Source organism: Arachis ipaensis, chromosome B8 (assembly GCF_059453495.1).
Source record: "Arachis ipaensis isolate K30076 ecotype BB chromosome B8, ASM5945349v1, whole genome shotgun sequence".
Lineage (NCBI taxonomy): Eukaryota > Viridiplantae > Streptophyta > Magnoliopsida > Fabales > Fabaceae > Arachis > Arachis ipaensis.
In genome coordinates, this window is record NC_142443.1 from 45787307 (window position 1) to 45799962 (window position 12656).

The window sequence follows — 12656 nt, forward strand, 5'->3', positions numbered from 1 at the left end:
TTCATCATCACAAAAGCTGATTGATTCTCATCAATTTAGCTGTTGAATGTAATGTCCTGCTGAAGCTTGGCTAGCCATGTCTAATCTTTTTAGACTGCAGCTTTAGACTAACATTGCATGATTCCTGGAAATTCTTATTAAGAATTTTGAAATCCTTATTTTTCTTTTCCCAATAATTTTCGAAAAATCCAAAAAAAAAATTTAAAATCATACAAATCAAAGATAATTTTATGTTTCTTGTGTGAGTCCAGTGTCAATTTTTAAGTTTGGTGTCCTACATGTTTTATTCCTTGCAATTTTCGAATATATACATTATGTCTTCATTGATCTTCAAGTTGTTCTTGATGATTTCCTTGCTCTAATCTTTAAATTCTCTTGTTTTGTGTGTTTAGTTGTTTCTTACATGCATCTTTAAATTATTATAGTCAGTAGTATACAAACTTCTAAGTTTGGTGTCTTGCATGCATTGTTGATTTAATCTTAGTTTTCCATGACTAGTTGCATTTTGATTGTTTCTCACCATTAAAAATTCAAAAATTTTTTTCAAAATTGTGTCTTTTCAAGTCAATAATACAGAGAATTGAAGATTCAGAATATGCAGCAGAGGAATTACACAGAAAAAGCTGGGCGTTCAAAACGCCCAGTGAGGAAGGAAAACTAGCGTTTAAACGCCAGCCAGGGTACCTGGCTGGGCGTTTAACGCCCAAAAAGGTAGTGTTTTGGGCGTTAAACGCCAGAATGGATACCATTCTGGGCGTTTAACGCCAGGATGGCACAAGAGGAAAGATTTTGTTTTTAATTCAAATCTTTTTCAAATTCTCATAATTTTTCAAAATAAAATCTTTTTCAAATCATATCTTTTCAATTATATCTTTTCAAAATCAATTTCTTTCCATTTTCAAAAATACTTGCTAACAATTAATGATTTGATTCAAAAATTTCAAGTATGTTGCTTTCTTGTTAAGAAAGGTTTAATATCTGAATCATATCTTTTAAATTTCTTTTTAGCCAAGTCATTAATTTTAAAAAATCAAATCTTTTTAAATTGTTTTTCAATCATATCCTTTCAATCATATCTTTTTAAAAACCATATCTTTTTAATCATATCTTCTTAATCACATCTTTTTCAAAATTAATTTTCAATCATATCTTTTTGATTTCTAATTTCAAAATCTTTCCAAAAATCACTTAATTTCTTTCCCAATCTTAGTTTTCGAAAATCATTAATCAAATTTTCAAAATTTCTTTTAATTATTTCAAAATCTTTTACTTTATTTTCGAAAATTCTTCCCCTCTGCTCACATCCTTCTATCTAAGGACTAACACTCCTCCACTATCAATAATTCGAACTCTATCCCTCTTGATAAGTTCGAATTCTTCTCTTTCTACCCCCTCCTTCTATTCTTCTTTTCCTCTGACACCTCAAGGAATCTCTATACTGTGACATAGAGGATTCCATACTTTCTTGTTCCATTCTCTTTCATATGAGCAGGAACAAAGACAAAAGCATTCCTGTTGAAGCTGATCCTGAACTTGAAAGGACCGTGAAGCGAAAGCTAAGAGAAGTTAGAGCACAACTCTCTGGAGAGGACCTAACAGAAATCTTCAAACAAGAAGAAGACATGGCAGCCGAAAATAACAACAATGCCAACAATGCAAGGAAGGTACTTGGTGACTTTACTGTACCTACTCCTGACTTCTATGGGAGAAGCATCTCTATCCCTGCCATTGGAGCAAACAACTTTGAGCTTAAGCCTCAATTAGTTTCTCTAATGCAACAGAATTGCAAGTTTCATGGACTTCCATTGGAAGATCCTCATCAGTTCTTAGCTGAATTCTTGCAAATCTGTGACATTGTCAAGACCAATGGGGTTGATCCCGAGGTCTACAGACTTATGCTCTTCCCTTTTGCTGTAAGAGACAGAGCTAGGATATGGTTGGACTCACAACCTAAGGAAAGCTTGAACTCTTGGGAAAAGCTAGTCAATGCCTTCTTGGCAAAATTCTTTCCACCTCAAAAATTGAGCAAGCTTAGAGTGGAAGTCCAAACCTTCAGACAGAAGGAAGGTGAATCCCTCTATGAAGCTTGGGAAAGATACAAGCAATTGATCAGAAAGTGTCCTTCTGACATGCTTTCTGAATGGAGCATCATAGGTATCTCCTATGATGGTCTGTCTGAACTGTCCAAAATGTCATTGGACAGCTCTGTTAGAGGATCTCTTTATCTGAAGAAGACGCCTACAGAAGCTTAGGAACTCATTGAAATGGTTGCAAATAACCAATTCATGTACACTTCCGAATGGAATCCTGTGAATAATGGGACAAATCAGAAGAAATGAGTTCTTGAGATTGATACTCTGAATGCCATATTGGCTCAGAATAAAATATTGACTCAGCAAGTCAATATGATTTCTCAAAGTCTGTCTGGAATGCAAGCTGCACCAGGCAGTACTAAGGACGCTTCATCTGAAGAAGAAGCTTATGATCCTGAGAACCCATCAATGGAAGAGGTGAATTACATGGGAGAACCCTATGGAAACACCTATAATCCTTCACGGAGAAATCATCCAAATATCTCATGGAAGGACCAACAGAGGCCTCAACAAGGCTTCAACAACAATAATGGTGGAAGAAATAGGTTAAGCAATAGCAAGCCTTTTCCATCATCTTCTTAGCAGCAGACAGAGAATTCTAAGCAGAGCCACTCTAACTTAGCAACCATAGTCTCTGATCTAATTAAAACCACTCAAAGTTTCATGACTGAAACAAGGTCCTCCATTAGAAATTTGGAGGCACAAGTGGGTCAGCTGAGCAAGAAAATTACTAAACCCCCTCCTAGTACTCTTTCAAGCAATACAGAAGAGAATCCAAAAGGAGAGTGCAAGGCCATCAACATGACCCACACGGCTGAACTTGGAGAGGAGGAAGAGGCAGTGATCGCCACTAAGGAAGACTTCAATAGACGTCCACTGGCCTCCAAGGAGTTCCCTCATGAGGAACCTTGGGAATCTGAGGCACACACTGAGACCATAGAGATTCCATTGGATTTACTTCTGCCATTCATGAGCTCTGATGAGTATTTTTCCTCTGAAGAGGATGAAGATGTGACTGAAGAGCAAGTTGCTAAGTACCTTGGAGCAATCATGAAGCTAAATGCCAAGTTATTTGGTAATGAGACTTGGGAGGATGAACCCCCTTTGCCCACCAAAGAACTGGATGACTTGACTAGGCAGAGATTACCTCAAAAGAGATAGGATCCTGGGAAGTTCTCAATACCTTGTAGCATAGGCACCATGACCTTTGAGAAGGCTCTGTGTGACCTAGGGTCAAGTATAAACCTCATGCCTCTCTTTATAATAGAGAAGCTAGGGATCCTTGAGGTACAAGCTGCAAGAATCTCACTAGAGATGGCAGACAATTCAAGGAAACAGGCTTATGGACTTGTAGAGGATGTCTTGGTAAAGGTTGAAGGCCACTACATCCCTGCTGATTTCATAATCCTAGACACTGGGAAGTGTATGGATGAATCCATCATCCTTGGCAGACCCTTCCTTGCCACAGCAAAAGCTGTGATTGATGTAGACAGAGGAGAATTAGTCCTTCAAGTGAATGAGGACTCCCTTGTGTTTAAGGCTCAGGTATCTCCCTCTGTAACCATGGAGAGGAAGCATGAAAAGCTTCTCTCAAAGTAGAGTCAAACAAAACCCCCATATTCAAACTCTAAGTTTGGTGTTGGGAGGCCACAACCAAACTCTAAGTTTGGTGTTGAGAGGCCATCATCATGCTCTGAGTATCTGTGAGGCTCCATGAGAGCCCACTGTCAAGCTACTGACATTAAAGAAGCGCTTGTTGGGAGGCAACCCAATTTTATTATATCTATTTATTTTCCATTGTTATTTTATGTTTTCTGTAGGTTGATGATCATGTGAAGTCACAAAAACAATTGAAAAAGCAAAAACAGAATGAAAAATAGAATGAAAAATAGCACACCCTGGAGGAGAAACTTGCTGGCGTTTAAACGCCAGTGAGGGTAGCAGAATGGGTGTTAAACGCCCAGTCTGGCACCATTCTGGGCGTTTAACGCCAGAAATGGGCACCAGACTGGTGTTTAACACCAGAAAAGAGCAAGAAGCTGGCGTTAAACGCCAGAAATGGGCAGCAACCTGGCGTTTAACGCCAGGATTGGCAGCAAGGGGCGTTTTGCATGCCACATGGTACAGGGATGAGAAATCCTTGACACCTCAGGATCTGTGAACCCCACAGGATCCCCACCTACCTCATCTCTCTCTCTTTTTCACCCATTCACCAATCACCTTAATACCTCTTCCCCAAAAACCCCTCACCAATCAAATCCTACCCTCTTCTCCATAAACCCTTCACCAATCCATATCCCTCCATCATAAATCCCACCTACCTCACCATCCAAATTCAAACCACTTTCCTTCCCAAAACCACCCATACATGACCGAACCCTACCCCTCTCTCCACCCTTATATAAACCCATCTTCACCCCCTCATTTTCACACATCATACACACTACTTCTCCCCCTTGGCCGAATTACTCCCACTTCTCCATCTCATCCATTTTTTTCTTCTTCTCCGTCCTTCTTTCTTCTTTTGCTCGAGGACGAGCAAATCTTCTAAGTTTGGTGTGGTAAAAGCGTTGCTTTTTATTTTTTCATAACCATTTATGGCACCTAAGGCCGGAGAAAACTCTAGAAAGAGGAAAGGGAAGGCAAAAGCTTCCACCTCCGAGTCATGGGAGATGGAGAGATTCATCTCAAGGGATGCACTTTCCTCCACAAAATTATTGGGAGCAAATTAACACCTCCCTAGGAGAATTAAGTTCCAACATGGGACAACTAAGGGTGGAGCACCAAGAACATTCCATCCTCCTCCATGAAATTAGAGAAGACCAAAGAGTCATGAGAGAGGAGCAACAAAGGCAAGGAAGAGACATTAAGGAGCTCAAGCACTCCATAAGATCTTCAAGAGGAAGAACAAGCCGCCATCACTAAGGTGGACCCGTTCTTTAATTTTCTTGTTCTTTATTTTCTGTTTTTCGAAAATTGTGCTTTATGTTTTATTTAAGTTTGTGTCTTATTACATGATCATTAGTGTCTTAGTGTCTATGCCTTAAAGTTATGAATGTCCTTTGAATCCTTCACCTTTCTTAAATGAAAAATGTTTTTATTACAAAAGAACAAGAAGTACATGATTTCGAATTCATCCTTGAAACTAGTTTAATTATTTTGATGTGGTGACAATACTTTTTGTTTTCTGAATGAATGCTTGAACAGTGCATATGTCTTTTGAATTTGTTGTTCATGAATGTTAAAATTGTTGGCTCTTGAAAGAATGATGGAAAAAGGAGAAATGTTATTGATAATCCGAAAAATCATCAAATTGATTCTTGAAGCAAGAAAAAACAGTGAATATTCCAAAAAAAAAAGAAAAAAAAGAAGGAAAAAAAAGAAGAAGAAAAAGAAAAAAAGAAAAAGCAAGCAGAAAAAGCCAATAGCCCTTTAAACCAAAAGGCAAGGGTAAAAATAAGAAGGATCTAAGGCTTTGAGCATCAGTGGATAGGAGGGCTCACAGGAATAATATCCTGGCTTAAGCGGCTAAACCAAGCTGTCCCTAACCATGTGCTTGTGGCGTGAAGGTGTCAAGTGAAAACTTGAGACTGAGCAGTTAAAGTCGTGGTCCAAAGCAAAAAGAGTGTGCTTAAGAGCTCTGGACACCTCTAATTGGGGACTCTAGCAAAGCTGAGTCACAATCTGAAAAGGTTCACCCAATTATGTGTCTGTGGCATTTATGTATCCGGTGGTAATACTGGAAAACAAAATGCTTAGAGTCACGGCCAAGACTCATAAAATAGCTGTGCTCAAGAATCAACATACTATACTAGGAGAATCAATAACACTATCTGAATTCTGAGTTCCTATAGATGTCAATCATTCTAAACTTCAAAGGATAAAGTGAGATGCCAAAACTGTTCAGAGACAAAAAGCTACTAGTCCCGCTCATCTAATTGGAGCTAAGTTTCATTGATATTTTGGAGTCTATAGTATATTCTTTTTTTTTTATCCTATTTGATTTTCAGTTGCTTGGGGACAAGCAACAATTTAAGTTTGGTGTTGTAATGAGCGGATAATTTATACGCTTTTTGGCATTGTTTTTAGTATGTTTTAGTTAGTTTTATTATGTTTTTATTAGTTTTCAAATAAAATTCACATTTCTGGACTTTACTATGAGTTTGTGTGTTTTTCTGTGATTTCAGGTAATTTCTGGCTGAAATTGAGGGACTTGAGCAAAAATCTGATTTAGAGGCTGAAAAAGGACTGCAGATGCTGTTGGATTCTGACCTCCCTGCACTTGAAGTGGATTTTCTGTAGCTACAGAAGCCCAATTGGCGCGCTCTTAATTGCGTTGGAAAGTAGACATCCTGGGCTTTCTAGAAATATATAATAGTCTATACTTTGTCTGAGATTTGATAGCCCAAACCGGCGTTCCAAGTCAGCATAAGAATTCTGGCATCAAAACGCCAGAACTGGCATAAAAGCTGGAGTTAAACGCCCAAACTAGCACAAAAGCTGGCGTTTAACTCCAAGAAAAGTCTCTACACATGAAATCTTCAATGCTCAGCCCAAGCACACACCAAGTGGATCCGGAAGTGGATTTTTACGTCATTTACTCATTTCTGTAAACCCTAGGCTACTAGTTCTCTATAAATAGGACCTTTTGCTATTGTATCTTGGAAACATCTTTTGATCACTTTCGATCTTTGGATTATCTTAGAAGCTTTCAATGATGTTTTTATGATTGAACCCTCTTTGGGAGGCTGGCCATTCGGCCATGCCTAGACCTTGTTCTTATGTATTTTCAATGGTAGAGTTTCTACACACCATAGATTAAGGTGTGGAGCTCTGCTGTACCTCGAGTATTAATGCAATTACTACTATTTTCTATTTAATTCAGCTTATTCTTGTTCTAGCATACTCGCTACACCTCAACATGATGAATGTGATGATTCGTGATACTCATCATCATTCTCTCTTATGAACGCGTTACTGACAACCACTTCCGTTCTACCTTAAGACCGAGCGTGTATCTCTTGGATTCCTTAATCAGAATCTTCGTGGTATAAGCTAGAATTCATTAGCGGCCATTCTTGAGAATCCGGAAAGTCTAAACCTTGTCTGTGGTATTCCGAGTAGGATTCAGGGATTGAATGACTATGACGGGCTTCAAACTCGCGAGTGTTGGGCGTAGTGACAGATGCAAAAGAATCACTGGATTCTATTTCGACATGATCGAGAACCGACAGATAATTAGCCGTGCTGTGATAGAGCATTTGGATCATTTTCATTGAGAGGACGGGATGTAGCCATTGACAACGGTGATGCCCAACATACAGCTTGCCATGGAAAGGAGTAAGAAGGATTGGATGAAGACAGTAGGAAAGCAGAGAGACAGAAGGGACAAAGCATCTCCATACGCTTATCTGAAATTCTCACCAATGAATTACATAAGTATCTCTATCTTTATGTTTTATTTATATTTTAATTATTAATCCTCCATAACCATTTGAATCTGCCTGACTGAGATTTACAAGATGACCATAGCTTGCTTCAAGCCGACAATCTCCGTGGGATCGACCCTTACTCACATAAGGTTTATTACTTGGACGACCCAGTGCACTTGCTGGTTAGTTGTGCGGAGTTGTGATAAAGAGTTGAGATTACAATTGTGCGTACCAAGCTGTTGGCGCCATTGATGATCACAATTTCGTGCATCAGTGCCGCACATGCCACTGTGAACGTCCTCCAAGACCTCTCCTGTGGCAGAAGTCAGAACACACTTTAGGAGGGGTGTTGAGATTCCTCTTCTGTACAGAACGTCGTGTACCAATGTGTAGTATTGTGTCTCCCATACGAGCTTCTTTGCGTCCTTCTTTTCTGTGGGGAGTGTTTCGGACTTGAGGTAGTTGACTATGGGGGTCATCCACCCTTGTTCCTAGTCTGATATATTTAGGAGATTCTCTTCCCTTGAGGTCGATGGGCATTGTAGGGTTTCTTGGATGAGGCTTCTATTATTGCCCCCTGGTTTGGTGCTGGCTAGTTTTGAAAGTGCATCGGCTCGGGCATTTTGCTCCCGAGGTATATGCCGGATCTGATATTCCATGAAGTTCCCGAGCTATTCATTGGTTTTGTCTAGGTATTTTTTCATGGTGGGATCCTTTGCCTGGTAGCTTCCTTTTATTTGTGAGATGATTACTTGTGAATCGCTGAAGATGGTAAGCTTTTGGGCTCTGACCTCCTTGGCCAGCTTCAAACCAGCTAGTAGGGCTTCATACTCGACTTGATTATTTGAGGCGGGAAACTCGAATCTTAGGGAGAGTTCCAGTTGGGTCCCTTGGTCGCTTCCCAGAATAACTCCTGCTCCATTTCCGGCTTTGTTTGATGAGCCGTCAATGTAGAGGTTCCATTCAATGGGGGTTCATCGGGTGTCAGTTGATGCCAAGGCATCGTAGGCTAGTTTCACTAGCATTTTTCTGTTAGTTTTAGTTGTTTTATGCATTTTCTTGAGCTTAAAGTAACCAAGAATGGTTAAAAGAATAACAAAGCAATGAACCATCCAAACAATATGATTTTGATGCAAATTCCATGAGTTTTAGTTATATTACTTGAATGCTATGAATGGAAGATTTCTCATGAAATTTTGCAAGACTTTGATGCATTTGTTTGGATGATTTCAGGGAAGAAGAGGCTAAGCAAGGAAGCAACAAAATCAATAAAGGAAGCTTGAATATCACATGTGGAGTTTAAGTTCCAGTTTAAGCCTAAACTGGAGCTTAAACGCCAGAATCATGAAGGCTAAGAAATGCTGGAATTGAAGTTTAACCTCCAGTTTAACCTCAAACTGGAGGTTAAACGCCAGAATGAAAAGCCTCACCAAAGAAGCATTCCACGTTTAACCTCCAGTTTGACCTCAAACTGGAGGTTAAACGCCAGAATGAGAATGCCACTCAGGAAGGAGTTCCACGTTTAACCTCCAGTTTAACCTTAAACTGGAGGTTAAACGCCAGAATGGGAAAAGCACCAGGGAGCCATTTCCACGTTTAAGCTCCAGTTTGACCTCAAACTGGAGCTTAAACGTGTTCGACCAAGTTTTCCCCTCCAGGGTTGCTCTCTCCATTTCCACGTTTAAGCTCCAGTTTGACCTCAAACTGGAGCTTAAACGTGTTCGACACCTCCAGGGCTACCCTTCTAAGCTTCCACGTTTAACCTCCAGTTTAACCTTAAACTGGAGGTTAAACGTGTTCGACCTCCAAGATGCCTCCTTCCATTTCCACGTTTAACCTCCAGTTTAACCTTAAACTGGAGGTTAAACGTGTTCGACCTCCAGGGCTGCCCTTCCTATCTCCACGTTTAAGCTTCAGTTTAACCTTAAACTGAAGCTTAAACGTGTTCGACTACATGACTCTCCAGGGCTGCCTTCTTCCATTTCCACGTTTAAGCTTCAGTTTAACCTTAAACTGAAGCTTAAACGTGCTTCTACAAAAGGCCTCACTGGAAGTGTCTGGCGTTTAAGCTGCAGTTTAAGCTTAAACTGCAACTTAAACGCCACTCTTGGAAAAGGTTTCTGGGCCAAAAATATTGCGGTTTAAGTTAGTCTTTGAGCACAAACATTAACTTAAACTTACTCTGGTATGAAACCCAATTGAATATCATGGTTTATGGGATTGGGCCTGAAGGATTGATGAGTTTGAAATCTCAATTTATTGAGTCATGTGTCATTATTTGATTATCACTAAGTTGGCTCAATGAATGTTACAGAATTTGGATCAACAGCCTCAACAAGATTATGGATCATAAACCCAAGGCAAAAGGAAAGCATGGAGAGGCCTCAAAGCCCAAGAAACACAACAGAAGCTCAATATAGAAAGTGTATAAATAGGATAGAATTGAAGGGAGGAAGGACTTTGGACTTTCACTTTTAGCTAGTTTTCATATCTTTGTAATTGAATTCAGAGCTATGACTCACTAAACCCCCTTTCATTGGGTTAGGGAGCTCTATTGTAATTCAATGAATCAATAATAGTTTATCTTCTTCTTCAATCTTTTCTCTTGAATTTTGTTAGAAAGCTTCTCGATCTAATTCCATTGGGCAGTTGTCTTGGGAAAGAAACTACCCATAATTGGAATCCTTCGGAACCTTGGGAAAGGAATGGAGGATTCATGCTAGAGAAGTTTTCTCACAGTGAATTGGATTGGGGTTTGGATGGATATTGTGACATGTAATCCTACCAAATTGTGGTTCATGAAACTGTGTGGTATAATCAGTGATCGAGCATCATCTCTTCTTATGAACATTTAAACCAAGGGATTGGGAATTTGTTCATTTTTAGAGAGAATTGGTGAGCCAAGGGATTGGGATCCAATCATATAAGATTGCCAAGCAAAATTCAATGAACGCATTGCTTGAGGAAGAGATAAACATGTTTTGATTCGGAGATCTCAATATCTCCTATAACCCAATGAATCCCCCAATTCTGATTCTCATCTTCTCTTTACATTCTGCAACTCAACTCATGCAACCACCCCATTCCCTTTTAATTTCAGCAATTTAGTTTCTGCTCTTTAATTCATGCAATTTAAGATTCCGCCATTTCAATTTCTTGTCATTTACTTTTCCCGCCAATTTTACATTCCGCAATTCTCACCTCAATCTTGATTCCGCTCAACTAGAACACACTTCTAATCCGAATTGCTCACTCAACCAATCCTTGTGGGATTCGACCTCACTCTATTGTGAGTTTTTACTTGACGATAACTGGTGCACTTGCCGGAAGGAATTTTGCCGATCGTGCAATTTCCTAAATCGTAGCATAACTAGTTTATGCGCATCAAGTTTATGGCGCCGTTGCCGGGGATTGGTTTTCGATTGACAATTCTCAAATTGGAAGTTAACTAGATTGAGCATTTTTTTTCTGTTTTGATTAATTCAGTACAAGTTATTTGTTGAATTTTAATTTCTGCACTTGGTTACATGCTTTCTTTCTTTATGCCTTTAAATTCAAGCAACTAACTCACTGACTCACTAACTGTTTGAATTAATTCCTCAATTGCTCTAACCATACTCTTCCATTAACCAAGAGTATTTCACTTGTTTGTTGCCTGTGCTGTGTTCTTGTATGACAGGTAGGAGAGGAGAGACATCAACTCCTCCATATACCGAACCAGAGAGGACCCTTCATAGACTTAGAAGGGAAGCAAGAGGGAAGAGAGTACTGGGAGAAGAAGAATCTGAAGGAGAGTCTGAGGACAATTTTGAGGAAGCTCTAGATCTCAACATGGATAGAGAAGTTCACAACCATGAGAGAGCTGAAGGAAACAATGCCATTCCTGAGAGGAGGGTTCTTAGTTCATACATAAACCCAACCTCTGGGAATTGTGGTAGCAGCATCCAGAAACCACCCATTCAGGCCAACAATTTCGAGCTCAAACCACAGCTAATATCACTGGTGGAGAATCATTGTTCATTTGGTGGAAGTGCTAATGAAGATCCCAACCAACATCTCACAAAATTCTTGAGAATTTGTGACACTGTGAAGTCCAATGGAGTCCAGGAAGATGCCTATAAACTGCTTTTGTTCCCATTTTCACTTAGGGACAAGGCAGCTAAGTGGCTGGAATCATTCCCAAGAGGGAGTCTAACAACATGGGATGAGGTGGAAAGCAAGTTTCTGGCACGTTTCTACCCCCCACAAAAAGTCAATAGGCTTCGATCTGAGGTTCAGACTTTTAGACAACAAGATGGTGAAACTCTCTACGAGGCATGGGAGAGATTCAAGGATTTGACAAGGAAATGCCCACCAGACATGTTCCATGATTGGGTGCAATTGCATATTTTCTATGATGGACTCTCTTATGAATCAAGGAAGGCTGTAGACCATTCATCAGGAGGTTCATTGAACAGGAAAAAGACTGTGGAAGAGGCCATTGAAGTGATTGAGACAGTGGCTGAGAATGAGTACTACTATGCATCAGAAAGGCACAACACTAAGGGAGTCATGGAGCTGAACCATGTTGATACCATTCTAGCCCAAAACAAGGTGTTTGCCAAGCAACTAGCAGAGCTTACCAGGCAATTAGAAACAAAGCAAGTGGCTGCAATACACACACAAGATCAAGAGGAAGTAAGCATTGAAGGAGGTGATTGGGAAGAGGCCAACTATGTGGGAAACCAACAAAGGCAATCATATGATCCACACTCCAACACTTACAACCCAGGATGGAAAAATCACCCAAACTTTGGGTGGGGGAACCAACAAACCCAACCACAAAACCACAAACCTTACAACCACAACCAACATAACAATTCCACATACCAAAACTCCAACCAAAGATCATACCAAACCACACAAAACACTTACCCCCAACCATCATATCATAGCCAAAATAATCAACCTACTCAACTTAATCCGAACCAACAATTTCAAGATCAATTAAACCGGATAGAAGGAATGATGGCAACCATGAGTCAAGACATAACCGAATTGAAAAGCTTCAGGGATGATGTGAGAGCTACCTTAAGAAACCATGGTGAAAAACTCAAGAGGATGGAGTCTCAAGTAGGAGAGCTATCTCAAC

General features: G+C 39.9%; 2 non-coding genes and 1 pseudogene across 2 annotated transcripts; 1 reads left to right on the forward strand and 2 right to left on the reverse strand.

Annotated features, from left to right (window-relative positions):
- Window positions 1-2027: 2027 nt before the first annotated feature.
- On the reverse strand, window positions 2028-2135 carry LOC148547914 (small nucleolar RNA R71). The gene has a single exon (XR_015897537.1). It is a non-coding gene; the product is annotated as a small nucleolar RNA R71 (small nucleolar RNA).
- On the forward strand, window positions 2130-3800 carry LOC148547915 (uncharacterized; annotated as a pseudogene).
- A 7982-nt stretch (window positions 3801-11782) lies between these two features.
- Window positions 11783-11886, reverse strand: LOC148547916 (small nucleolar RNA R71). The gene has a single exon (XR_015898131.1). It is a non-coding gene; the product is annotated as a small nucleolar RNA R71 (small nucleolar RNA).
- Window positions 11887-12656: the final 770 nt, after the last annotated feature.